Raw genomic sequence first — 27972 nt, forward strand, 5'->3', positions numbered from 1 at the left:
GTAGGAATAATGTTAAAATACAATGGGGTATCTTGTAACAAATTGTTTTTTTCATGAAACTGAAATTTCAACAACAAACGAGTGGGGTAAATAACTAATCGGTTAACGTTATATAAATATGAATATTTGATATTTAATACATTGAATGCCATGGGGTCACCAGTGACCCCCGCCTAAATTCAGTTACTCTAATCGTCTCAATTAAACGATGATTATCCGCCAATACTCCTATGTTGTATATAACGCTATCTAATGCGGCGACATTCGACAAAACAACACTGCGATATCAACAATTAAATCGTGTAATATTGTATTTTTTACATTTCGCACATTCGGTACCGTAAAATCACGCAGTATTCAACGTGTTAATGTAGATATTTTAATATTCTAATATGAATATTTTAATATTTTAACCCATTGTACCTCAAAACTTTTTCACTGGAAACATTTTCCGAAATTGACTTGACAAGAAATCGCACATACATTGAGGAGGAAACCTATTGTCTTTCAATATCCCACATATTGATGGATTATACAAACTTTAATATTAAGCACCAAACTTTACAACTTTGCTGTGTTAATTCAATTGGCGATCGAAGGGCGCCTCGGAAGTGCAAAGGGTTAATATAAATATTTGTATAGCTTAATATAATTATTTATATTTATACAGAAGTATATTTATCTTATAAATATAATCTGTATAGCTCTAACTGGTTAGTTATTGCTACATTTATGTGCCTTAAATTAAAACGATACAAAAAAACATAATTGATTGTTATGTCGAATACATAAAATAGGAATATAATAATAAATTAATTTTGTGATACATAAACATACGTATATTTGTTATTTGACACATTTTTTATCAGGAATGTATGCTCTATCCTTAACACGTTGAGTGCCAGACGATTCCATAAACCAAAAAAAAGAAAATGAAAAAAATTTTAAATTAAATCATTTGATTGAATTGCATTATTATTGTTATTGCATATTCGCAAGCTGAATGTTACCGTATTAGATAGTAGTATTTATGATGTAGAAATGTTTACAAATAATCATCTTTTAATTAAATGAACTGTAGTCATTCGATCTGGTTACACTGCTGGTCAAAAGTTCGGAATCACTTGATATTTAACGTCATAAAAATGATACATCTTACAAATATATAAAATAAAATAACAAAAATCGTATATATATTTACATTTGACTAATACACATATGTCCATGTTCCTTCATCATACACAAAAATTCTCCAACGAATGTTATTCACAAAAAAAGGGAAGTTTTTCTTTTATCCGATGCATTAGTCCCAAACTTTTGACCGACAATGTATATACAATAAGTATCCACCAACGAACAAAGGTTTGGAATAAATTAATTCTTCATAAAATACCTTGTTCTACTCCTGGAATTTACTAAATGATCCAGTTAGATTCGAACCTGGAAGTATACCTTATTCCAACAGAGAACAGGAGAAAAAGTACCATTGTTACATTTGGCCTAACTACCCATTACCTTTCAGTGGTACAAGGCGGAAAATGATGTCTTTCGAAAGTATATTTATTGCTCTGTCATTTGACCCTGATCTAGCCTTATGTGACTAATAATCGAGGAGTTACCGCAGTTTTCCACGGTGACTACCACTGTCAAGGACAGAAGCACGCACCGTGAGAACGAAAGTCACATTAGCCATTTCAAAGAAAATTAAGTAACAACACTTTCTGCGGCATCAAATAGAATTTTTTATTATAAGAAACTATACAAAAAGAGATACTAAATACGCGTTGAATAAAGATAAAAACGTATTTTAAATAACGAAAGATAGAAAGCACATTTCTATTGTATAATTTGGTTCCGTTTGGATTAAATTGTAATCACTCTGAAACCTTATTACAATATATGTACCTAGTGGAAATCCCCTATGGTGTAGTGACTTGCTACTTTTGTCCCCAGCCATGATTTTCAGAGTAGAGGCGTTATAACTTACAACTTGTACAAGACATGCTCGAACTAAGTGCAAGAACCTGTAAAGGCATCATGTAAAAGAGATCTAGCAAATAATTCACTCAATATGTACCTTTAATTATTGACATTTACACTAAGTTTACCGAACACGTCGATTTGACGGTTATTGAATTTGATAAGCATCATTTGGTAAATATTTATATTGTAGTAATTTTGAGGTTTGTATCAGAGGTGTAGTGGGCAGAAACAGTAAAATTGCTATAGGAAAATAAAGAGTACGTTTATTGAGATGTGGTTTAAAATACAAGATCTATTCTACGCGATGGTTCGGCTGTGACTGAGTGCAGCCAGCGATGGGACACTTAATTTATGGTCCACCATCGGGCCACGTGCTTTAAGCACTTCTTAAAGAAAACAGTCCCGTGTCGCACCAGGCGCTCGAACCGAATCTCCTATTACAAATTTGGAGAGATCACCTTCTAGCGCGACATATATCGATTTTGAATGGTGCAGTTATACGAATGTGTGCAGTAAACCTTGGATAATTGCAATATCAGAATCCCCTTGCTAATTGCAACGTCGCCGTCCTCACCACATCCCCAACAGGTTCCTTTTGACACACCATAATCCTCGACACCGACCGCGGTTGAATGGTGTAACATGATCCGACTAACAAGGGAAGTTATCGAACCCGGAAATTTGAAAAATTACGGAACTTTAAATACAGGGAGTCAAGCCTAATACATTGCAATTCTTTTCGTGCCGAATTTTTGTAGGGATGCAACCGCCTCTTGAAAAAATTAAAACATTTCTTTCCCGTAGATTATCTTGAGAACAGTAAGAGATAGTGAAGAAACGATTCAACAGATGATACACTGTTCTTTTACGTCTATAAAATTGCAAAATAAAATTTTTCGAAACGTTCAAATTTTTCAAAATGTTGAATTTGAATAAGTTTTGAAAACATACATTGAAAGTTTCGTTGATTATGATGAGAATGTAAGTGTATTTGATTTTATTTGAATTGATATTTCAAACTAGTAAAAGTTGAAACTAACGATTTACAAATCCAAATTGAAAATTTTGAAAAGTTTTAACTCTTTTCGATTTTTATACGGTTTTTCTACAGTATTCTTTAATCGTCGTTCGTCGATATTGCACATTGCTATAATTTCCTCAAACATTTGAATTTTGAAAAATCCCTTTCTCGAAATATTCTACATACTTCGTTTCTTTAAAACATGAAAAAGAATTCAATTCTCTGATCCATCAGAGTGGTCTCATCCTTTAAAATAAAATAATATAAAATTTAAAAAATAAAATAATAAAATAAAATACTACAAGTACGTATACATTAATGGAAAATATATTTTTAATTTATTGACCTCATGCTAAGAAAACCAATGGAGTAGGTTTACATAATTCTAAGTTATACAAATTATTTTATTTAAATGTTATGTGTAATAATAATAATAATAATAATATAACAACAACGACGACGACGGCGGCAATAATAACAATAATAACATTGACGACGGCGACGACATTAATAATAATAATAATAAAACGACGGTAAGAACAGTACACTCTCTTTATTTTTATTCTACCACGTCGCTGTGCGCTGCACTTATTTTCTCTGCCACTTACCTTCTAACCTAACTTAACCCAACTTAACTTAACCTATTGGTCCGTTTTCACCCTTTTCTTCCTCTTTTCTCTTCCTATCAATTTTCCTCGGCCAACCCTCTCTACCCTCTCATCCATTCTCCCCCTCACGACCTACTCAACGTCCGTCCCTCTTCCCATTTCTCTACATTCTCTTATCCAGTGTTCTATACACATACAATTGTGTCAAACAGATTGAAACCTTTGTGTTTAATAAATAATTCATATTAAAGATTAACAAAACGGCGAATGTTTAAACTACAATTTCTAGAATCTTTCCCTGTTTTAATAATTTCTTAGTGAAAAATCAATGATGAAGTCGATATATAAATATTATTTTACTTCGAATGAAAACGACGGGTATATTAATTAAATAAATATTTCTTTATTGTTTCGTTTTGTCCACATTCAGTGCTTCAATCATTTATATCAATCTTTAAGGCTTGCCTTCATTCTGATATGGAGGAAAATTTAATTAACATTCTATAAAAAATTATTGGGCCACTATAAAGTAACTGAATAAGCTACAACAAAAATTGAAAACGTTACTTGAACTGTAATTAAAAACAAACATTCACGACAATTAATCGTCTTTTCTTTTTTTGGCGCTGTTTGTACTGGAAACACCTCCTTAATAGTTTGTTATATATTGTTTATAAACTGCATTGGCTTTTTAAGTAAAGTACTGTTGTATTTAACTTTTTGGTGACTTTCATATGTGTTCATATGATTTCTTTTCCATTTTCTCACAAAATATTTTCACATGTTTATTAAAAAGTATTTTCTTACACAAACCGATATTTATTGAAAATGGTACACGTGCTCAACCCTTTAACGGTGGAATTCATTTTAAAATCCTGAATTTACTAGTAAACTTGAAACTTAACAATATCGAGTATACTCGTCGAACATTATTAAAGGATTAATAATTATGCTCCGAAGTATATGTCATTCCGTAAATCTTCCTTTAATCCTTTAACCCTTTAAAGATGGAATTTCATATCAAAATTTTGAAGTTTCTTATAAAATTGAAACTTAACAATATCGAGTATACTCGTGAAAAATCGTTAAAGGTTTGATAATTATTCTCCAAAGTATACCTTGTTGACTAAATCTTCTTTCAACCCTTTAAAGATGGAATTTCATTTCAAAATTCTGAATTTTCTTATGAAATTGAAACTTTGTATACTGCAAGTATACTTTGCTGACTAAATCTTCTTTGAACCGTGTAATGGTAGACTTCCGCTTCACAATTCTTCATTACTACATATAAATGAAACCAATGATGACACCGACGACGAGTATACTCATCCAATACCGTTAAATCTGTAGATCTATTTATTATCAATAAATATTACGATATATAGCGTTATGTGTTATATTATACAACGTTAATTCGCTATAGATTCATTTATATAAACTTCTACGAATCGTATTACCGACAAAGAAAAATTAATTTTTCGACTTTGGTCTCGGATCGACGAACTGTAACACCGTTACTTTGGTCTCCGTATTCAACGGCACGGTTCCGTTGGCCGAAGACAACTCGGGGGCGTATTACCGTTCGCCGTCACGGAGTCGTCGACGAATTTCCGAATTTCGAGGGCAATCGCGTTCGACGCGACATCGAAATTTCGCGACGTAGCCGATAGCGTCGCACAGTGGTGCTTTCTGACGACAAGCTAGCAAAAATTCATAATTTCATGGGATCCTCATAAAAATTGGTATACTTATATTTTTGAATTTGATAAATCTATCAAAAATATAAAATTTACAAACGGTGGATATAATGTCACTGATATAAGCATAACTTTTAAGCAAATTTTTATCAAAATTAATTGCTTTTCAATTTCTGACAAAATTGAAATTAAAATATCGAATTTATATTATTCTTATTTAATATTAGTTACTACCATTTAATAGAATGCTGTTAATTGCAAAACGTTTTGCAAATATTTTACTTTCAAAAGAATTATTGAACTGACCGCTCTAAACCGAAGTTTTATCAAGTTACAATGTCGAAAATACTGTTAAGCAAGGCTGTATCAATGATTCAGATAAATTTCCTTATTTTATATTCAATTTTTGCAAATATGTTAACATTACTAATGCCAGACGTATCGTTAATATGATTTAATGGGACAGACAGTATATAGCCCTTATTAGCAATTTAAATTTAAATACCTGAAAACGCTACATGTGCAAATTTTCTCAACGGGATATCATACTAGACACGTTACCTGATATCAGGAAACTTGTCCCAGCGTGACACTCGGTGACACTCAGCTTCGTTTTACTTCTGATTTATCAAAGCATGACCAAGATTTATGCTACACTGAGAAAGGAATTACAAGAGTGTTCTATCCTTAAGTTTAAGGATATTCCATTTTACGTTTATAGCTAATACATGCTCGTACCATCTATTTTAACAGTCAACTATTTTAGACAAGAAATTTTTTAAGAGAAATTTTTCCTGACACATTGAAGAGTCTCTCATTTTCCAGACATTAACGCTATTTCTACTAAGGTATCGACAGACACCTTTTGAAATTCTCACTTAAAATTATTTTCCGAGCTTAGTCGTATATTCTAAATTGACTTTCAGACTTTTCCAATAACCATTATAAAATCAATTCCAGGAAATGTCCAAAATTCAATTAAGGAAAACTGATTAAACTGAGAAAGTAATTTTAAGTTAAAGTTTCAAAGAGTGTCTTTCGACACTTTCGGTAAAAATAGTGTTAACACTAAATCTACCGAGCAGTTGAATTGATTTTATGAAATTCCTCTATAGCAACTGAAAGGGTGCATCTGTCGAGAATTTTAATTGATTTACAATTCAGTTTACGCATTGCTAAATCAATTCCTCTAATAATTGCTCTAAATAAAAATAGATAAGATACATTTTCCCAAATAGAAATTGTTATTTTTATAATTATACAAAAATAGTTATTATTAAAATAATAATATCAACAATTATTTATACCTATCAATTATAAATTTATAATTTATTAGTTATTTTTTATAATTATAAAATTTATTTAAAAATTTTTTTTTAATTTTCTAATTAATAATTCCTTATTGTTTATTTGAAATGTCATTTTTTGAATAATTGCAAAAGAAGAAATCAGGAATAAGTCATTTTGGCCTGTCTGGTAGGTTTAGTGCTAAAAGGCCCGAAATTTCGTCAAGTTCGTCTATATCCCAGTACCCAGTGAATATATTTAAAAATTGTAAACAATATTGGATACAGTGAAGCGTATGGGATAAATCTACTGCATGAAAAAAATGCTGGCACATACTTCGAAAATTGATTTTCGGCCAGGTTTTCGTGAAAAGGCACCGCTGTGCGCCGCCTTCCATCGCAGCAAGTTGAACGACCGTGGAACCGGGTCCGCGCGCTCGCTCTCTCGCCTCCGCTGTAGCCGATGTCGCCTCGGTTCGATAATTGACAGCGCTGAAAATCCCGACAGACGCTAGAAATTGCATTAGCCCGGAGGAGAGGTTCCTCGTTGATGTTGCATTAACGATGCCCACGGTGTCTAAGAGAACCGCCGAGCTGTCCTGCAACGCTTGCAACGGAAAAACGACGGGACAGGCTCTGGCCTGGCGATCAGTCGATCCTGGAAAGTACGGAGAATATTGCATGCAGAAAAATGTGAACGCTTCGAGTGGACTGTGGATTTTTATGCATTTGCTGAATGCACACAATACGAGAACGTTAGGTTGGCAAGAAAGTCTCGTTCTCTTAGGGAGAATTTAATGTTATAGGAGAATCCGGGAAGAAAATGCGACGAATAATTATTTGTTGTACATAATTACATTGTCTTTCAAGTGAATGTTTCGTGCCACTTCGTATTTGTCATTGATACCTGACAGTAATGCTAAAAACATAAACTTTTTAATGAAATTAAGGAAAGTATTAGGTTAGCAAGAAAGTTTCATCGCTTTTTTAGGAAAAATTCAACGTTATAGGAGAATGCAAGAAGAAACTGTAACGAATAATCATTTGTTAAACATAGTTACATTGTTTTTGTCCTTAATACCTAACGGTAATGCTAAAAACATAAACTTTTTAATGAAATTAAGGAAAGTATTAGGTTGGCAAGAAAGTTTCATCGCTTTTTTAGGAAAAATTCAACGTTATAGGAGAATGCAAGAAGAAACTGTAATTAATAATCATTAGTTAAACATAATTACATCGCTTTTCAAGAGAATTTTTCAAAAAATTCAAATTCAATAATATTACCTCTGGATTACTGCAAAAGTCATCCGTGGAGAAACCAATAAACGACAGAACTTTCTTGCCAGTCTATTATATAAAAGTTTGCATTTGTCGTGCAAATGGCAGATTTTTTATGTATCATTTTTTACTATCACTAAATAGTAAACATTTGAAAATCTTAAGGAAAGCTGGTGACATATTTGAAATGGCAATAATATTTACTTATCGGTTTAGCAAATACTAACCACTATGCATACTAATTTTAACCCTGGAACCACCTAGCAATTAGAGCCATTTATTTCTAATTTTTAATCAAAATCAGAACAATCCATTTCTCAAGATTTGAAAAGTTTCTTATCCTTCTATCTGCACAAGTACGCAAATTGATTTTACAGTCTGTTGCAAAAGCTTCTTCACGATTTAAATAATTGCAAAGGAAACATAATAAAATCGATCGATCTAACTCGTTTGATAATTCTAATGTCAAGTATTTACTGGAAAATCCAATGAATACCGTCTATAGTAAATGCTTCGCTCTTTATGCATATACGATCAAGTATTTACTCCAGAATCCCCGGTGAAAGCTAATACTTCTATCCCTGCACACGATCCAATGCCTGTACTTCTCACATAACGTATCGTACATTGTCCAGAAGCGCTCAAGTTAGAATGTTTACAAATTTGGTTTAGTTGATGGAAACGAAAATTCTTAAGTGAACCGTTTATTACACAAGTGACGTAAGTATACTTTAAGAAATTGGGGGAACCATTAACCAGTTAACTGTGTTTGACGGGTATACTCGTCATGGAGAAGTTGCAGGATTTTGTCATGACGAGTATACTCGTCATGGTAAAAAGTAGTGATAATTGTCTTTTCACAGAAATTACAATTTAAATAGCCAATGGTCACTACTTTTTACCATGACGAGTATACTCGTCAAACACAGTTAACTGGTTAAAAAATAAAAAGGTCATATAGACTTGTACTATCATAACGATTAATTGATATTTTTGGAAAGTGAACTGAAGCCACTTTCAAAATGAACATCTCTAATATCTCAATACATGAATAAATGTACTTATAAGATCAGTTAACACGTTAACTGTCACGGTAGTCACTGGAGCTTCGAGATGACTTGGAAACAATTATAACTCCTAAGACAACTGACGTTGAATAAAAATATTCAATAACGTAAATAACTATATAACAGTGTAACGTTAGAATTGTGGTATCAAATAATTAACACATTGAACCTTATGTCAGTCACTGGTGACTAACGCTTCTGAATGACTAGAAAACAATCGTAACATACAAGATAACCGATGTCAGATGAAAATGTTTAATAACGTAACTAAGTTGATGATAATGTAATGCAACAATTGTAATTCCAAATAATTAGTAATTGTTCCTGCTTTTCTTTACTACAAAAAAAAACGCTTAAGATTTTCGTGCCGCTTAACGTGTTAACCCTCCGCACTCGACAATATTTTTCATCTTTACAATTTTTTAACTATTTTTTCATAATTAATTATATAAATTAAGGGACAGAACTGTTTTATTTCAATGCTTTATGTGTTGAAACATTACACAAGGTTTAACCCTTTACGATCGGCACATTTTTCTGGCGGCAGTACCAACTAGTCGAAGCAAATATATATTTTTAAAGTTATTCTTCCAAGGTGATTTATAATAAATATATGGATTATGTTTTTAAGTTAATGTATTTTGTTGAATATATATTATAATAGAGAATACTAAGTACGTATAACAGCTCTCGATCGTAAAATAACACTGTACCCAGAAGAAAAGATAATGCCGCCATATTGTCGACACCGATTTTGAAAACATGTTAACCTTTTACTCTCGAGAGGTGAGAGGTCACTCACCACTTGATTTCATACAGTAAAAATATAAAATTTGACATTTAATATTGAACCGTGTATAATGCATCAATTTGAGAAGTATTGAAGTAAAGTAACTTTGTTCCTCGATGTACGAGTGATTTTTCTCCGACTTCTCTTCGATTTCTCTTCACGAAATATTATCTTTATCTCATCAGAAAATGTTAAAATATTTCTAATAGAAAACTTGAGAGTGCAAAGAATTAAATGTCGCCGCTGTAGCGGCACCGATCGCAAGGGGTTAACCCCGAATTTAAAATTTTATAATTTTGCCGCGTCGAATCAGGTGACGACTGAAAGGCGCCTCTCGAGTGAGAAGTGTTAATAATTCCTATTCGTCTTTGCTACAAAGGAATAAATGATACGTAAAACGCCGACGCTTCTCCTTACAGTCAACGCGTTAACACTAGAACTACCGTACCAGTCAAACTGACTGGTTTCAGTTTCTCTGTTTCGCAGTAATTGATATCTTCAAAGCATTGAATATTCGAAATGATTTCGAAGATAAATATCTTCGCTTGAATACTATAATAAATGCCTGAAGAAACCGAAAATAATGTATTACTACAGCATTCATAACGATTACATTTCAATCGTATCAAATGCTCGGTAGTTCTAGCGTTAACACATTGAACGCCGGCTAAATTTCCGCTACTAGAAACGCGAGCGTCGGTGATTATATCGATACATTTTTGAACATCGATTAAACGAAAATTTCTAACTTACGGAAGAGAATTCTATTTTGTAAATTTTATATTATAAATATAAAATAAATAATAATCTATATTATATATAGACTAAAAAGAAACGACTCGCAGGACAGTTTCAAACAGTTCTACGTAACCTTCTCAATCCCAGATTCCACCTCGCTGCATCTTGAAGACGACTGTACCAGGTAAAAGTCGATCGGCGCTGTTCGACGATTCGAATTTTCGTATTTAGAGCAGCTGCGGTTGCGGTCTTGCTCGTGGTCTCGCGCTCTCGTTCCCGGAGTACGTATCGGTTTATGAGTTTGCGTGCGTCCGTCCGTCCGTCCGTCCGGCCGGCCGGCTGTCCGTGCGCCGCGCGAGTCTAGCCGGCGGATAATTCGATAAAGAGTTACGGAGTACTCGGGTCTGGATATGATTAGGTCGTTAGCCGAGACGCTTTAACGCGATTTGCTCGGTTGCCGGAAGGGCTGCGACCTTATTACACTGCGGATTAACCGAAGGTTCTTCGTGCCCGCGGTAAAAAGGTTTGGCCGGACTGCGAGCCTGAAAAACTGGTATCCGCGAGATCCTGCGGACGAGTAATTCATCTTTCGCCTCTGCCGCGGGCTTTTTAGAAAGTAGATTCAGGCCGAAGGATCTTGGTTCGAAAGCTGGACGAAGGAAGCGTAAAGAGGTTCGACGAAGAATGATCAGAAGAGTCGCCGAGGTTTCTAGGGGATAGATCCGTGATAGATGGAGTTGTGTAGGGGTTTAACCCTTTGCGGTCCGAAGTGCTCTTGGTTTCTCACTTTGAGGTTCACGTCGACGTTAGTTCATTCAATTACAGCTTGATACGACGCCCTATTTATTTATTCGAGAATATTTGGGAGTCTTTGAAATGTTACCTTCGAATGGTACAATTGTGATAATACAAATAAATGTAGAAAAAATTGTTAAACCAGGTAGAGGTTGCAATGAAATAGAATGTCGAGTCAGACTCGACATAGGGCTGCTAAGGGTTAACGTGTTTGCTAGCAGCGTGACATATTTGTGATAGGCGTAAGCTTATATGTGGTATTAATGGAAATAAATATGTTTTATTTTTAAAAGAACATAGGAATAGTTAATCTAATAAGATAGAAATAAATAGAAACGATATTGCTCGCAGTGTACAGGTCTTTTCTCTTCTAATGTCAACCTGACTCTCTCTCTCTCTCTCTCAAATCTCTCGCTGTCCGCACTTAAAAATTATCCTCTCCCCCAACAACCACTCTCAACCACACCCTACTCTCACCACCACGCACTCATCCTCGCTTACACATCGCTCGGGAAAACTCGCCAACCCTTGGGCCTGGTCTCCATCAGTCCCTCTCTCTTTTATGGTCCTCAGAATACTCGCTGACCCACTGCCTTAAAACTACGATACTACATATATTTTATACAAAGCAAATGAAATTAATCTTATAGGTATTATTACCAAGGAAGCGTAAAAAGCTTCGACAAAGAATAATCAGAGAGCTTTGCGGTCCGAAGTGCTCTTGGTTTCTCACTTTGAGGTCTACGTTTGACTTCTACGGTTGACGTTAGTTCATTCAATTACAGCTTGATACGACGCTCTATTTATTCATTCAAGAATATTTGGAAGTCTTTGAAATGTTACCTTTAAACGGTACAATTGTGATACTACAAATAAATGTAGAAAGAATTGTTAAAACAGGTAGGGGTTGCAATAAAATAGAATGTCGAGTCAGACTCGACATAGGACTGCTAAGGGTTAACGTGTTCGCTACCAGCGTCACATATTTGTGACAGGCGTAAGCTTATGTTTTATATAAAGCAAATGAAATTAACCTTATAGATATTGTTATTTAATTATAAGCTACTTGTTCCAGTTTCATTTTTTGAATATTTTGTTTAGAAGATTTATTGGGTTGAAGAAAATATTATAATTAAGGAGACCGTCATCGAAGTAAGCAATGGTAGCGAACGTGTCAACGTATTTGCCACCTGCGATTGTTTCGGTGATCGTCTCGGTTGTAAGAGTTTCTTTCATCTGGGGAATCTTCTAAAGAATATTGAAATAATGGAGGTAAGACGTAACTAAATGTGATATGTTACAACTTTAACCCTTTGCGGGCAAACGTCGACATTTCGGCGAGATGAAATATTCATATTTGGAAGACTAAGTCGCAGATAAGTGATTTAACTACTAGAACAGCTATAGATCAACACGTTTACTTTTTTATTGATTAAGCGATTGATAGATAATTTAGCTTCGTCTATTGAAGGTTTCATACATTTCTAAAAACCTTCGTCCGCGAAGGATTAACGCTAAACCAGACGAAACACAATGATCCATCCCTAATTTCTTCACTTTGCAATTATTAAAAGATAACAGATGTCTCTCTGAGAAATTATTCGAGAAATTGATTTAGCAATAGATTTAGTAAATCGATTGACACTAGAACTACCAGTGGGTCAAAATGATCAATCCCTAATTTCTTCTTTTAGAATTACTGCAAAGGTACCGATACTTCTTTAAGAAATCATTAAAAAAGCTGACTTAGTAATACCTAAACTGAAATATAAACTAATTGAAATCTTAATAAATTCACGATTATAGCTTTTGTAAAGGAATTTTAGAAAGACGGTTTAAGTGCTCGGTAATTCTGATGTTGAAGTCTCGATAGATGCAGCCTTGAAGTTATAGAGGAATTTTGAAATGTCAGTAACTGCTAGGTAGGTTTATTGTTAACGCTATTTCTACCGAAGGTGTCGAAGACACCTTTTAAATTTTTAATTTAAAATTATTTTCTTAGTTTAATCATTTCTCCAGAATTGAATTTTGGACATTTCCTATACTTGATTTTATAATATTTATCGGAAAAGTCGGAGAATCGATTCAACTGCTCGGTGGGTTTAGTGTTAAATGAGGATATCTATAGGATTAATCTAGTTTCCTTTATGTAGAGTGTAAGATTGCATCTGTTAGAAGTATATGACGCTACTAGCGAACGTGTTGAGGTTAATAGCTTCGAAGATTAATCAGCTTTTGCGATTCGGATCGATGAAGACTCTTTTATTGACCAAGCTTTTTTAAAAGATGGATTCGCGATAGACGAGGGAATCGTGTGGAAGTTTAAAACTGATAGTTTCGAAGACCAATCAGTCTGCGGGATTCCGATTAACGAGGACTGTTCTACTGTCCAAGCTTTTTAAAAGATGGATTCGTAATAGACAAAGGAATCGTGTAGAAACTCGAGACCAATAGCTTCGAAGATTAATCAGCTTTTGTGATTTGGATCGATGAAGACTCTCTTTTATTGGCCAAGCGTTTTAGAAGATAGGTTCATGATAGATGGAGGGTCTTTTTTCATTGGATAAACGAAGTAATTCGCGGGAAGGTTTAAAACCAATAGCACTGGAAATTGATTAGCCTTTCGGTTTGGATTGATGAAGACTCTCTTTTATCGTCTAAGGTTTTTACAAGATAGATTCATGCTAAACGAAGGATTTCTTTTCGCAAGATGGATGAAGATGAGTTGCATACGTAAAAAACAGAGTAATAATATTGTACACGAAGTTATTCGCGATCGACGAAGGATTTTTTTTCGCGCGATACATAAAGGAATCATGAAAAGGTCCAAAGGCAATAGTTCTCAAAATTGATGGACTTTTACTGTTCGAATTAGCGGGAACTCTATTCCCGTGTTCGATTTCTTTAAAAGATACATTCAAGATAAATAAAAGACCTTTCTTTAAACGATGAATAAAGAAATTACAAAATGTTTTAACCCTTAAGTATGGACGTGTGTTCTCACAGAGCTCTATATAAAATATTATGAATTCTTTTTCGTTATATAATTGATACTATTGCTATGCAAAGATATTTAAATAAGTAAAAACACATAAATACAGTCAATTTTGTTATTACTTGCTAGAGACGATAATATTTAACATTAATCGGCAATTTTAAATTAATTTGAATTACAAAATATATTTAAAAAATATTTCTTATAAATTAATTTGAACCATAAAATAAGTTCAAACAAATTTTTTTACAAATTAATTCAAATCATAAAATAAATTAAAACAAATTTGTTTTATACATTAATTTAAATCATAAAATAAATTATCTTAACCCATATCTAAAGGTTAAGACTAATAGTTCTGAAAACTGATTAACGATTTTGATTAATAAAGAGACTCTTTCACTGTTCAAGCTATCCACAAGATAGATTCGCAATAGGCAAAGAATATTTCTTCGCGCGATAATCACGGAAAGATCTGAGGCTAATAACTTCGATCAACGTTCGCTATTTGAATGAACAAAGAGTCTCTTCCGAGCCCAAGCTTTTTAGAAGATAGATTCGTGATAGACGAAGGAACTGCTTAAGCTTTAAGGCCAGTATCTCCGGAGACTACTCAGCTTTTATGATTTCGCTTGACAAAGGCTCTTTTATACTGTACAAGCTTTTTACAAGATACATTTATGATAGATGAAGAATCTTTCTTCGCACGATAGATAGGAGTAATCTGGCAATGAGGTGAGACCAATAGATTTGAAGACTAATCAACGTTTATGATGTGAAACGGTGGAGGCTCTCTTCTACTGTTCAACTTTTTGCTAGATAGATTCACGATAGACGAATAACATACCTTCACACGACGGATACAGGAATCATGAAGAGGATTAAGGCCAATAGCTTCTATCGACGTTTGCCATTTGAATTGACGATCATGTTTTCCCAGATACAAGCTTTTCTTTTCTTAGTTCATTCTTATGAACGATGACATTGTGAAAGCGGTTAAAGTCGCAATTCTGAAAAAATCACCTAAGTTTGTAATTTGGATTGGAAAAGACTCTCTTCCAGTTTGAGTGCTGAGTGCAATTATAATTTTCTTACTATGTTTTTCAAGAAACAAATCAAAGTAAGTTTATTTGAATAAATGTTTTTGTAATAACACAATATTTGTGATCTAATTAAGTGACTACGCTTATTAATTTGTTTTCATGCACACCCAATCACTTCCGCTTTTTTGGTATATATCCACAACATTTTTTTAGCACTCGAATGGTTACGCGTCATGTCAATCACCGATGACAGACACTTCTGAATTACTCGAAAACAATTGTAACATGCAAGATAACCGATATTGCATGAAAATGTCCAGTAACGTAACTAAGTTGATAATAGTGTATTACAAAGATTGTAACGGCAAATAATTAACAATTGTTCCTGCCTTTCTTCGGTCAAGATTTTCATGGCGTTTAACGCGTTGACCAGTAAACTGTGGAGCTTAGTTTCAAAAATCTCTCATCCTGCGCGATTAAGTCAAGCAATGAAATATATACTCGTCAGACGTAGTGCAGATGTACCTATAATATATTCTAACGAAAAACTAAAGGAAAACGAAGAAGAATTATCAGAGTTTGTTATTGAAATGTACGAAGATTCTCTTCCAAGTGCAACTTTTTGAAAAGCAAATAATAGATGAAGGAATTGCGTTAAAATCCTGTATCATCGAAAACCAATGAACATTCGCTGTTTGGAAATGAAGGATCATTCCTTTACACGGTAGACGAAGAAATCTCGTAAAGTTCTCGATAGTTTTGAAGATTATTCAACATTTTCGACGTGAAATGCTGAAGACTCTCTTCTACAGTTAAAGCTGCTCACAAAATGGATTTACGATAGACGAAAAATCTTCCTTCGCGAGATAGACGCAAGGAATCACGAACAGGTCTGTGGGCAATAGGTTCGAATATCGATCAACGTTCGCTATTTAGACAGAAGTCCTTCTTCCAAGTCTAACCATTTTGCTAGGTAGATTTAAAATAAGCGAAGGCATCGCGAGAGGATCTGAAGCTAACAACTTCATCCCTTTGCGCTCGAGAGGTGACTCGGTCACCACTAGATTTGATATAGCAAAATTATAGTCTTATACAGGGCGTCCCGCGACTCATGGCCAACCTATTAGGACATTCTACATGTAAAAATGAGTTCTTCAATTGAACTTATTTAACTGATTTTATCAAGAACTCTGTTTTATAAAAGCAAGAAAAATATTTGACAAATTGCAAATAACTCGAATTCAAGACTTACTAAATAACAGAAGAAAAAATGAACAACATAAAAGGCAATGCGTTGCTAAGGGAGAAATGAGAGATCCTATTCGGTTGGCGAAGTGTTAACACTAGACTTACGGAACCCGTCGATTTGACGAATAGTGAATTTTTTATTATTTAGTAAATAGAATTTTAACATTATTTAGTCAATACAATACCCTGGTTTTGAAGTTACTATTCTCGCGATTTATATAAACGAACACGTAATTTTCTAGGAACAGTAGAATACAGTGTAAAATAAACGTCCGTTAATCTAGTGTTAATTTACGTAGGTTTCCTCGTTTGTTAGTGTCGAAGAACGTCGTTTATGTCCCATTAAGAAATATTACACATTTCTAGTGAAGAACTTTCGAGCGCAAAGGATTAAAGAATTGTCAGAGTTTGCGATTTGGAATGGCAAAGACTCTAAAATTCACGCTTCTTAGAAAATTTATTCACCATGAATGAAAGAAAAGAAAATCGAAAATAAGTAGCTTTAAAAACAGATTAATATTTACATTTTCCATCAACCAAATGACTCTTTCACTATCCAATCTTAAAGCTTAAAATTCGAAAATCAATAGCTTTAAAAACGGATTAATATTTACAGTTTCCATTAAACAAATGACTTCCACTATCCAATTTATTCATAGAATATATTCACGAGAGACAAAGAATCTTTATTCACACAATGAATAAAAAAATTACGAAAACCTAAGCCCTAAAAACGAAGGCCAATAGCTTCTATCAACGTCTTCTATTTGAATGAATGAAGATTCTGCCTCTAGTCTAAGCTTGTCACTAGGTAGATTAAACTCTTGCGCTGAAAAGACGTGCCACGCATGTCGAGATGCTTTTGTTCTGAAATTCCCAATGACGTCTTATACACATCGATAGTTTTCTTGCATTACACATACTGAATTGTTTTGAAATTAACCCCTTGACTTACAATATCGTGTCGTGATGAAAATTGTAAATTGAATTTCAGACATCCAAGTGTTAATTGTTTTCTTTAAATATAAATTAAATATTACTTTTCCATTATCAATCGTTAACCTTTGGAGTAGACACAGACATAGATACGAAATTCTTTATTGTCCTAGTAAATGATTAATGACAAAATAGTTGTATCGATCACAGTTAAAAATAAATCATAAGGCAAGGGGTTAACCCATTAAGTCCCATGAAATTTTTTTTTTAATTTTTAAATGAAATTTTGTATTTCGAGTAATGAGTGTCCATACTATCTTGGAAAAATAGTGAAAAAAATCTGACATATTCAATATACTATATATAGCAGTGGCATATTCACAGATCACCTAATGTAATTGTTCATAACATTGTTTATATTCAATGTTAATGCATATAAATAGAGGTTTCATTATTCTGGAAACATTTATTTTGTAATTCCAAGTTACAAAAATTTTAACTTTATTATTTCAAATTTTATAAAAAATTTCTCGCGGCAATGCAATCATAGACCGTTTTATAAATTTTCGAAACTTTAAATGAAGTATAAATTTTATCTGGAAATAACGTCTGATTCAATTTATTCATATTTATCCTAATCATTAGTTACATTATTTATTAACAAATAAATTGTCTATAACAATTTAGAGTGAGTGATCTATTAATAGATCACTGGGACTTAATGGGTTAATAAACAAACTTACTGTACATATAAAATAAAATAGGTAAAATAGGTAAAATAGGTAAAGACAAAATTCTTCGCACGAGACTTTGCCAAATCACTGAATTCGTTACCAGCGCAAGAGGTTAAGGGTGAACGAAGAAATTGCGAAGAGGTCCCAGACCAACAGTTCTGAGGAATGTTCAGAATTTGTTATTTGAACGAACCAAGATCCTCTTGCAAGTAGAAGCTCTTTAGAAGAGTCACAATGAATGAAACATTCGCTTAAATCTCTAACATCGGTAGCTCTAAGAACAAATGAATATTTGTTGGATATCATGCGAAGGCAGTCTAGCCGATAAAGCAGGGATCTACTGCTAATTGTGTTTGCACCTATTAATGAGAACTTGGAGCAGCTGTCACTGTTATCAATTACGGAGCACGCTCTCGTGTAATGTCTGCCGTGCGAAGTAGTCACGTTCCCTCTCTTCTCATTTATTTGTGTTTTTATATAATGTGCATAAATATATTTTATTATGCAGTGTTATCCTGGTTTATTTATTTACCCAAATAAATAAATAACATCGATATTTACAGTTCTTTGTCTGTTCTTCTTCAATCCCAGAAATTCTCGAAGGAATTATATAAACCTGTAGGCGTGTCTTCGAATCATCGCTCTGTTAGTAAATTAGTATCATTATTAACACAGTACTGAGAAATTACTTATTTTCATGCCGAGTACTTTTAACACTAAAACTACCAGAGGGGTCAAATGACCCATGCCTAATGTCTTTTTTTGCAATTATTAAAAAGGTAACAAGTGTTTTTCTGAGAAATTATTAAAGAAATTCATCTAGCACTACACAAATTAAATTGAAAATCAATTAAAATCTGAACAGATGCACTCTTGGAGTTTCTATAGCGAAATTTTAAAAGATCAATTGAAGTGCTCGGTAGTTTTAGTGTTAACTACACCTGACCCTCGATTTACGCGAAAATCCGTTCCACGTGGGTTCGTTTTACACGAACGAAAATCGCGTAAATAGAGCCTGTCGGTACAAGAGAAAACAAAATATTGAAGAGAAAAGCTGGTATAAGTTTTAGAAATACATATTTATTTCACATAGCTCAACAAAATAAATAATAATAATGACATGTTAGAAAACAAAAGTATATTTTATTCGCTGTTACTAAATACAAATCGCGTAAATTGAGATCGCGCGTAGAAACTCTACGTAAATAGTGTTCCAATTTACCGCGTGAAAAAAGTCCGCGTAAATCGAGGGACAGGTGTACTATGGGTTTTGCAAAACACAGCATGAAAACGTGTTCCGTCTGTTAACACTGTTTCTACCGAAGGTGTCAAAAGTCGCCGTATGAAATTGTAAAAAATATTTTCTCAGTTCAATCATTTTTCCTTAATTGAATTTTGCACATTCCTATAGTTGATTTTATAATCTTGATTGGGAAAGTCGAAAAGTCAATTCAGAATATACCACTAAACTTGGAAGACAATTTTAACGCTTAGGCGACCGCCTAAAAAGAACTATAACTACAACCTCCTCCATTATCTTCGATAGAACTCATTCAATTAATTCGATTAGAAACTGTGTTTCGTAAAAACAAGAACCGTGTTTGATGAATTGCAAATAATCCCGCTTCAAGACTTACTAAATAACAAAAGAGAAGATAAACAGAATAAAAGGCAATACGTTGCTAAGTGAAAAGTGGGAGATCTCCTCGTTCGGTTGGCTAAGTGTTAAGTTAAAGGTTCAAAAGTTGTCTCTTGACACCTTCGTTAGAAATAGTGTTAAATGCTGACAAAGTGACTCTTCCACTATCGAATCAATTCACAAAATGGATTCACAATAGACAAACAGTGTCTCTTCGCACAATGAATGAAAGAATCTCGAAAACCTCTGAGGCAACAGCTTCCACCATCCCCTATTTAGATAAGTCCTCCCTCGAGTCCAAGCATTTCAGGTACAGTCAGCAACAAAAGTGTTCGAACGTTGTGCTCGCTTATATAGACACAATAAATATTCCATAATTTGTTTGCATATTGCTAAATATTTCTTTAATTTTATTTTATTTGTTTATTGCAATTTATCCTTGACGCTGCAGATCTTACGCACTGATATCGCTCAATACTCGACATCAGTTTTATTCACAAGTGTGCTTCTTTGTCAAAATATTTTTAAAATAGATTTATTATTGTGTTATTTTCAATATTATTAATAAGACGAATCGTTTACACTGCTCTCTACAAACTATCTATTTTTTAAAATGCATTCAAATAAAATATCGTTATAATACAGAGTTATCGAGGAGAAAATGCAAACGAAATCCGGAGTTCAAAGGGTTAAAGTGCAAATATTGCTGTGAGCGACGCTGAAAATTTCTGCAAATAACACGACCACCAAAAGATGAAAACGTTTACTATCCCTTATAAACGTTTTAGTACATTGATATTGTAAGATAATTTTAGGGATGGAAGAGTCGAACGCTGATCGCCTGCGTTTCGTCACTCGGTGCTTCCTTAAGGGGAAGCGTCCCCGAGTCTCGGGGTGCAATAAATAATTAGGTAACTATAATTGTAATTGACATTTAGCCAGCGTAGAATGTGTTAATAAACAAAATTGGTGTACGTATCTGTAAGATAATCTTAGTGAAGGGAAAGCCGAACGCTGGTTGTCTACGCTTCATCAGTCAGTGCTCTCTTAACACTAGAACTACCGTACCAGTCAAAATAACCAATTTCGATTTTCTTGTTTTGTGATTATTAATACCTTAACCCTTTGCAGTCGAGAGGTGACTCTCAGTCACCACTTGATTTGATGCAGTAAAATTGTAAAATTTTTAATTGTAAAATTTGATATTTAATATTGAATGCAATATTGGAATAAAAAAGCTTTGTTTCTCAATTTACTTGTGATCTCTCTTTGAATTCGTTTAAAAAAATATCATCTTTTGTCCAGTTAGAAAATGTTAAGTATTTCTAACGAAATACTTTCGAGTGCAAAGGGTTAAAAGCATTGAATACTCAAAATGATCTTGAAAATAAATAGTTCCACTTGAATTCTATATCGAATGTCTGAAGAAATCGGAGATAATCTATTGTTACAATTTTTATAGGGATTACGTACTAATCGTGTTAAATGCTCGGTAGTTCTAGTATTAAGGGAAAGCGTTCCCGAATCTCGGGGTGCAATAAACAGTCGGAGTCACGCTGACAAGAGGGGGTCCTGTGGCTAAGTAGTCTCCTTCTCAGGAAATGCTTCCTGTAATCTCCAGGCGAGGAACATCAATTTAAAAGACGAGGTCAAACTTTCATATCTGTAATACTAAGTTGCACACAAACAATTGAATTATTTAAACAGCGAAAGATCAGTCCGTTGCTTCTTTTTTCTCTATTATTTAAACATTCGATGTGTAATTCGACAGAATCTGCCTTGGGTTTCGTATACTATAAGTAATCTTTGTCCGGAAAGGGTTAAAACCAAGTTTGCACCAACCCATTATTCAGCCTACCGTCTTGCAATATAAATAGTAAAATTTTTGTAGACATTTTCCGTAAGCTAAGCATTTCTCGATAAAACTGCATGGGAATTTTCGAAGGAATTGTAGCAATCACAAATGGCACTCAAAGGGTTAAAAGAGTAATATTCAAACCAAGTTTCTACCATTTCATTATTCAGCCCATAAAATCCTGTCTTAGAGAGGGTTCTTCAATTTCTACAATGCAACACGAGGAGTCACGACTTATCTAAAGTCTTTTCAATTTCTATGCACCCTTGTACCAGCGGGGACTGTGTCATTATTTGTATTCGCGACTTTTTGATTATTACTTTCAGAAGAATAGGCTATAGCTTCTCGTAAACTCATGTAACACGTGCCAGGAAGTTTCGAACTAACAGCTAAGACCTCTTTTACCTGCGGACCCCCCTTCGCGAGGGATATGGGCATTAGGCGCGTACAAATAAGAGGCTTACGCGCCAAAATAATGTACCACGAAACTTTGGAAAACCAAAACCCATCACTTGTAGCGATGCGTGCATCGCCGTAAGTTTCAACGTGTATGGGGGCCTTAACCCCTTCCGGCGTGACTTAACCCTTTGCACTCGACAATATTTTTCGTTATAAATATTTATTATTTTCTACTGAAATACTAATAGTACTGTTAGCAAGTAATATAGAGGAAAATCTTACATTAATGTTTGCAATTAATTTATTTCTAAGGTTCATGTGTTGACACCTAATACAAAATTGAATATTGAATTACAGTGTTCATAATTTCGGTGTATCGAATCAAATGGTGAATGAGAGTCGGCTCTCGAGTGCAAGAATGATTTTTAACACTAGATTTACCGGCGTTTATTCTACACTTTATTCTATTGTTCTTAGAAAACTCCGTGTTCGTCTATATACATCGCGAAAATTGTATGGCGTTTGCTCGTTCCTTTTGAATTAAAATTAAATATTCTTCTTCTGTTATCAATTAAATAATTTTGTTTTTTCCCTTAATAGATCATTAATGAGAAAGTAGTTGTATAGTTAAATCAAAGGGCAAGGGGTTAATCTTATTGGTTAACCCCTTACTGTTAATCTTCCTTGTTTGGAGGTTACATAAACAGTGCCCTGGAAGGGCAATGTTTAGCCACGGGACCTCCTCTTGTCAGCGTAGTCCTCACTGTGTTTATTGCGCCATGGGGGTCACCGGTGACCCCCAACCAAATCGAATTACTGTAGTTCACTCAATTAACACTAAAACTACCGAGCAGTCAAATTGATATGTTCAGATTTTTGTATTGAAACTCTAAAAATGCAGCTCTTGGGATTTCGATTGGCCTATGATTCAATTTGCTTATTACTAAATCAATTTCTTTAGTAATTTCGCAAAGAATTTTGTCTGTCTAATAACTGGGAAAAAAGAATTTAGTAATGGATTAATCGCTCAACGGAACGATGATTGTTTGAAAATATTTCTATGTTATATGTAATGTTACCTAATTTCGTGACATTCAACTAGAAGATTGTGCAATAATAATAATGCAATTCAACAATAAAACGAGGATTATTTGTAAACATTTCTATATTATATATAATGTTACCTAATTTCGTGACATTCAACTAGATGAATGTGTAATAATCATAATGCAAATCAATCGAACAATTTGGTATTATACTTTTCCGTTGTGTGTATTTTGCTCGGTGAAATCGTGCGGCGTTCAACGTGTTAATGAAAATTTCAGGTTTCGTGTCATTGAAGTATATAGCGTTTAACATAATTATAGAGCATTTAACAAGATTAGTATATAATCCCAATAAAAATTGTAACAATAGATCATCTCTAGACATTCGTTATAGTACTCAAGTGAAACTATTTATTTTCAAGATCATTTCGAATATTCAATGCTTTAAAAATATTAATAATTACAAAATAAGAAAATCTAAACCGGTTATTTTGACTGGAACGGTAGTTCTAGTATTAAGAGAGCACCGATTGACGAAACGCAGACCACCAGAGTTCGACTTTCCCTTTACTAAAATTATCTTACAGATATGTACACCAATTTTGTTTATTAACACATTATACGTTGACTACATATCAGCTACAGTTATAGTTACCTAAATATTTAACTTATCAAAAAGAACAAGCGGTTTTTTCGTTTTTTTTTAGGATCTGTATTATATACATCTAAAATGTCGCAATAATGGAGAACCAGTCGTTAAGCGGTGGTTTAACCCTTTGCACTCGAGAGGTGACTCTCAGTCACCACTTGATTTGCTGCAGTAAAACAATCAAATTTGATATTTAATATTCAACTGTGTATGATGCATCGGTATGTGAAATGTTCGGCTAAAATAGCTTTGTCTCTCAATTTACTTGCGATTTCTTTTTCAGTTAATTTACACAAATATCATCTTCGTCTAGTTAGAAAACGTTAAGTATTTCTAACGAAAGGGTTAACACTAAAACTACCAGACGGGTCAAAGTGACTCATCCCTGATATCTTCATTTCGCAATTATTAAAAGACAACAGGTGTTTCTCTAAGAAATTATCAAAGAAATTGATTTGAAGAATAGTTAGTTTGTAGGAAACAGTGTAAACAGTTTTTTTTATTAAACCTTAACGGCCGAGAGCTTTTCTTGTAATACTCGCCCATAAGACGTTACATTACGGTAAATACTTTTTGTCAGTGCATTATCAATAAACTAATCATGTAATAAGTTGCAATATTTGATAAAGAAAACTACAGCGATGATAAATAAATGAAATGAAAGCTAAATTCTTTTCATGTTCCAGTATTGAGGCATTTCGTTTTCTATGGAATAAGTGCTATGTCCACGTAGAAGGGCCTTTCGGCTGTTAACCTCTTGGCTTATGACTTCTTTTTCAACTCTGATCGATACGGCTGCATTGACATTAATCATTTATTGGAAAAAGAGAAGAATTCTAAACATATGTTAACGCCTCTATTTTCTTTAAATATAATTTCCTCGGTACATGTCGACTTTGTGCATCTCACTATACACTCTTGTTTTGATTCTTATTTGTATTTAAAGACATAATAATGACCTCGGTAGATAGTTTATCGTTTGGCTTATTATTAGTATAATGTGAGGAAGTGGATTGTGTATAAAAACAAAATGTTTGCTATTGCAATAGTTTTATTTTATTAATTCACAAATTATTGAAAATGCTGTCCTTGCAATCGCATACATAGTTCAGTTCTTCGCAGATTATTACGGACGCTTTGTAAAGAATTCTGAGCTTTTAAAGATTCAAATGCGAATAATATTTTATCTTTTAAATGCTCTTTATTCCTGATTTATTCAGAGTATACGATATTATTGATATGACTCCAGAGGTAAAAATCGAGTGATCGCGGTGGCTAAAGTATTGGCCCACTACGACCTATCCAATGTTCATAACGTTTATTTAAGAAATCTCTAACTAATAAAAAACGAACTATAAACTATCAACCGAGGTCATTACTATGTCTTTAAATATAAATACGAATCAAAACAAGAGTGTATAGTGAGATGCACAAAGTCCACATGTACCTAGTGTACACGTGCCTAGAAAATTTTCGACTTCGATTTTCTTTTTAACACGTTGAACGCCGCACGATTTCGTAGAACAAAATACACAAAATGGGAAAAATATAATATCAAATCATTTCATTGAATTGCATTATTATTGTTACATGTTCATCTAACTGAATGTCACCGCATTATGTAGTGTTATTTATAATATAGAAATGTTTCCAAATAAGCAACGTTTAATTGAATGAACTAAAGTAATTCGATTTGGTTGGGGGTCACCGGTGACGCCCGTGGCATTCAACGTGTTTATCTTTTTTTTTCCGACTCATTTTTACATGTAGAATGACCTAATTCATTGACCGTAAGTATATTTGTTGAATCATGTTGAAAATCTTCATCACGAGTCACACTCGTTGTAGAATAAGAGGTTAAGGGTTAATAATATTGAAAACCGCGTAATAATATATTTTATTATAAAAATATCTTGACCAAGAAGCACACCTGTGAATAAAACTGATATCGAGTCACACTCGACATAGAGGCGCAAAGGGTTAACCCTCTGTACTCGGAAGCTTTTCACTAGAAACATTCGACACTTTCCTATGAGACGTAGATGACATTATTCGAGACGAACTAATGAGAAAATATACGTAAATTAAAAAACAAAGCTAGTTTATAGAAATATTTCACATATTTCGAAACTTAATAGTATATATATAACACTTTGTAATTTTATTATATCGAATCAAATGGTGACTGCGAGGCACCTCTCGAGTGCAAAGGATTAACACGTTGAATGCCATGAGGGTCACCGGTGACCTCAACCAAATCGAATTACTATAGTTCATTCAATTAAACGGCGTTTATTTGAAAACATTTGTATGTTAAAAACAATGCTACCTAATGCGGCGACATTGAGCAAGATGAGCGCGCAATAATGATAGCGCGATTCAATCAAATGATTTAACCCTTTGCGGACGAATGTCTACATTTCGGTGAGATGAAAGTTTCGTATTTAACACTATTCCTACCGCGAGCAGTCAAATGACTGTTTTTAAAATTTCGATTAGAATTTCCTATAGACAACGTACTTGAATCGCCTTTATACTTCACGACTTTTCCTCAAATATATGTATAAAACATTTTTCAATATTCACTCCTTTTTTTATTGCTTATTTTCTGAGAAAAATTTGTAGCCTGTCTTACCTACCACGACCGGTCATTTGACCGGTAGAACGATTTATATCTTTTTGTAATAGTATTCTCTCAAAAACTCAATTCCGAAACTATAAAGTCGTTACAAACGAAAGGTAACTCAGTTGTGGCATAATTTTAGCCAAAAAGGATCTCTCAGGGACTGCTTTACGGTACTTCCAAGTGTTTACAGTTCTCGCTCGCCTATCGGTCTCGGTAAAATCGGTAAAATCTAAATGTCGGAGGTGGCCTTTACAGGTATTTTTCTATATCCTAGATTTAGCCGGGATAAATGCATGGATTTTACATAAAGAATCCACGGGAGAAGAAATTTCGAGGCCGGAATTTTTATTTCAATTGGCAGAAGAACTTGCCATTGAATATCAGAAAGAACTAGAGTTAGGCAAAAAAAAATCAAGCAACACCCGTCACAAATACAAGTGAAGGTTCACCCGAACGGAAACCATGCCAAATAAGATATTGCACAAACAATAAGACTAACAGAATCTGTCTAAAATGTAAAAAGTACGTGTGCGGGAAATGTAGAATCGACAAACCTATTTGTAAAAAATGCGGTGAAAACGAATAAACTGTAAATTATATACTTCTAAATAAAAGAAACTATATTTGTATTCTGTCAAATTGGCTATTATCATCATTCTATATTAAAAAATATAAGTTGTGTTAATGACCAATCATTTGACTGGTCGCGGTAGGAATAGTGTTTAAAAACTAAGTCGTCGACGAATGATTTGATTACTCGAACAGCAAGATATCAGTACGTAGTTTCCTTTTTTTGTATTAATTAAGCAATTGACAAATAATTCAGCTTCATCTGCTGAAGGTTTCGTATATTTTATAGAATCTCCGTCCGCAAGGGGTTAATGTTATACCTTTTCCATTTTGTGTATTTTGCTCTATGAAACCGTGCGGCGTTCAACGTGTTAACCCTTTGCACTCGAGCGGCGCCATTCAATCGCCATTTGATTTGACCGAAAAAAATGATCAAATTTTATATAATGTGTCGACACATGGTACACCGAAATAAATTAGTTCTGTCACTTAATTTACACGAGGTATTTCTTTATGTCAGTCGTAAAACATATCATTGATATTTCATCAGAAAGTAATGAATATTTGCTGAGAAAAATATTCTCGAGTGCAAAGGGTTAATAGCGAAAGTAAAGAGTACGGCGAGGGGTTAACACTAACCTGTAGATGCATTGTCGCGAAGGCGAGCAGCTCGATCGATCTTCGCGGCGATCGGATCGGTGAACTTGACTCGTTTAGGTTCGCCGTTCGCCGACGCGTGCGTCAGCGACAGGAGCGGGAGCGATTGGCAACCGGTGCGATGAATCACGGAGCGGCTACGCGTTTCTCATATGGCCGGGAGTGTGCAGGAGAGCAGGGCGGGCCGCGTCGCGCGATGCTGCACGCCGGACACATCGGACACGCGTATCGACCACTGACCCACATACGGAAACGGCTGCGCCGTTCGATACTCGCCGATTCGCTGAATTAGACGATACAGCCACGCCACGC

The 27972-nt window shown here is 34.1% G+C and overlaps 1 protein-coding gene and 1 long non-coding RNA gene across 9 annotated transcripts in view; one reads left to right on the plus strand and one right to left on the minus strand.

The window, feature by feature from the left end:
* The window catches only part of LOC116426014 (uncharacterized), a 236726-nt gene that overhangs the window by 89788 nt on the left and 118966 nt on the right, over positions 1-27972 (plus strand). The gene's annotated exons all lie outside the window — the stretch shown is intronic.
* On the minus strand, positions 7092-27795 carry LOC116426015 (uncharacterized). The gene is made up of 3 exons (XR_004234824.2): positions 27643-27795; positions 15106-15268; positions 7092-7253 (listed from the first exon to the last, which is right to left on the minus strand). It is a non-coding gene; the product is annotated as an uncharacterized LOC116426015 (long non-coding RNA).

Source organism: Nomia melanderi, chromosome 2 (assembly GCF_051020985.1).
Source record: "Nomia melanderi isolate GNS246 chromosome 2, iyNomMela1, whole genome shotgun sequence".
Classification (NCBI taxonomy): domain Eukaryota; kingdom Metazoa; phylum Arthropoda; class Insecta; order Hymenoptera; family Halictidae; genus Nomia; species Nomia melanderi.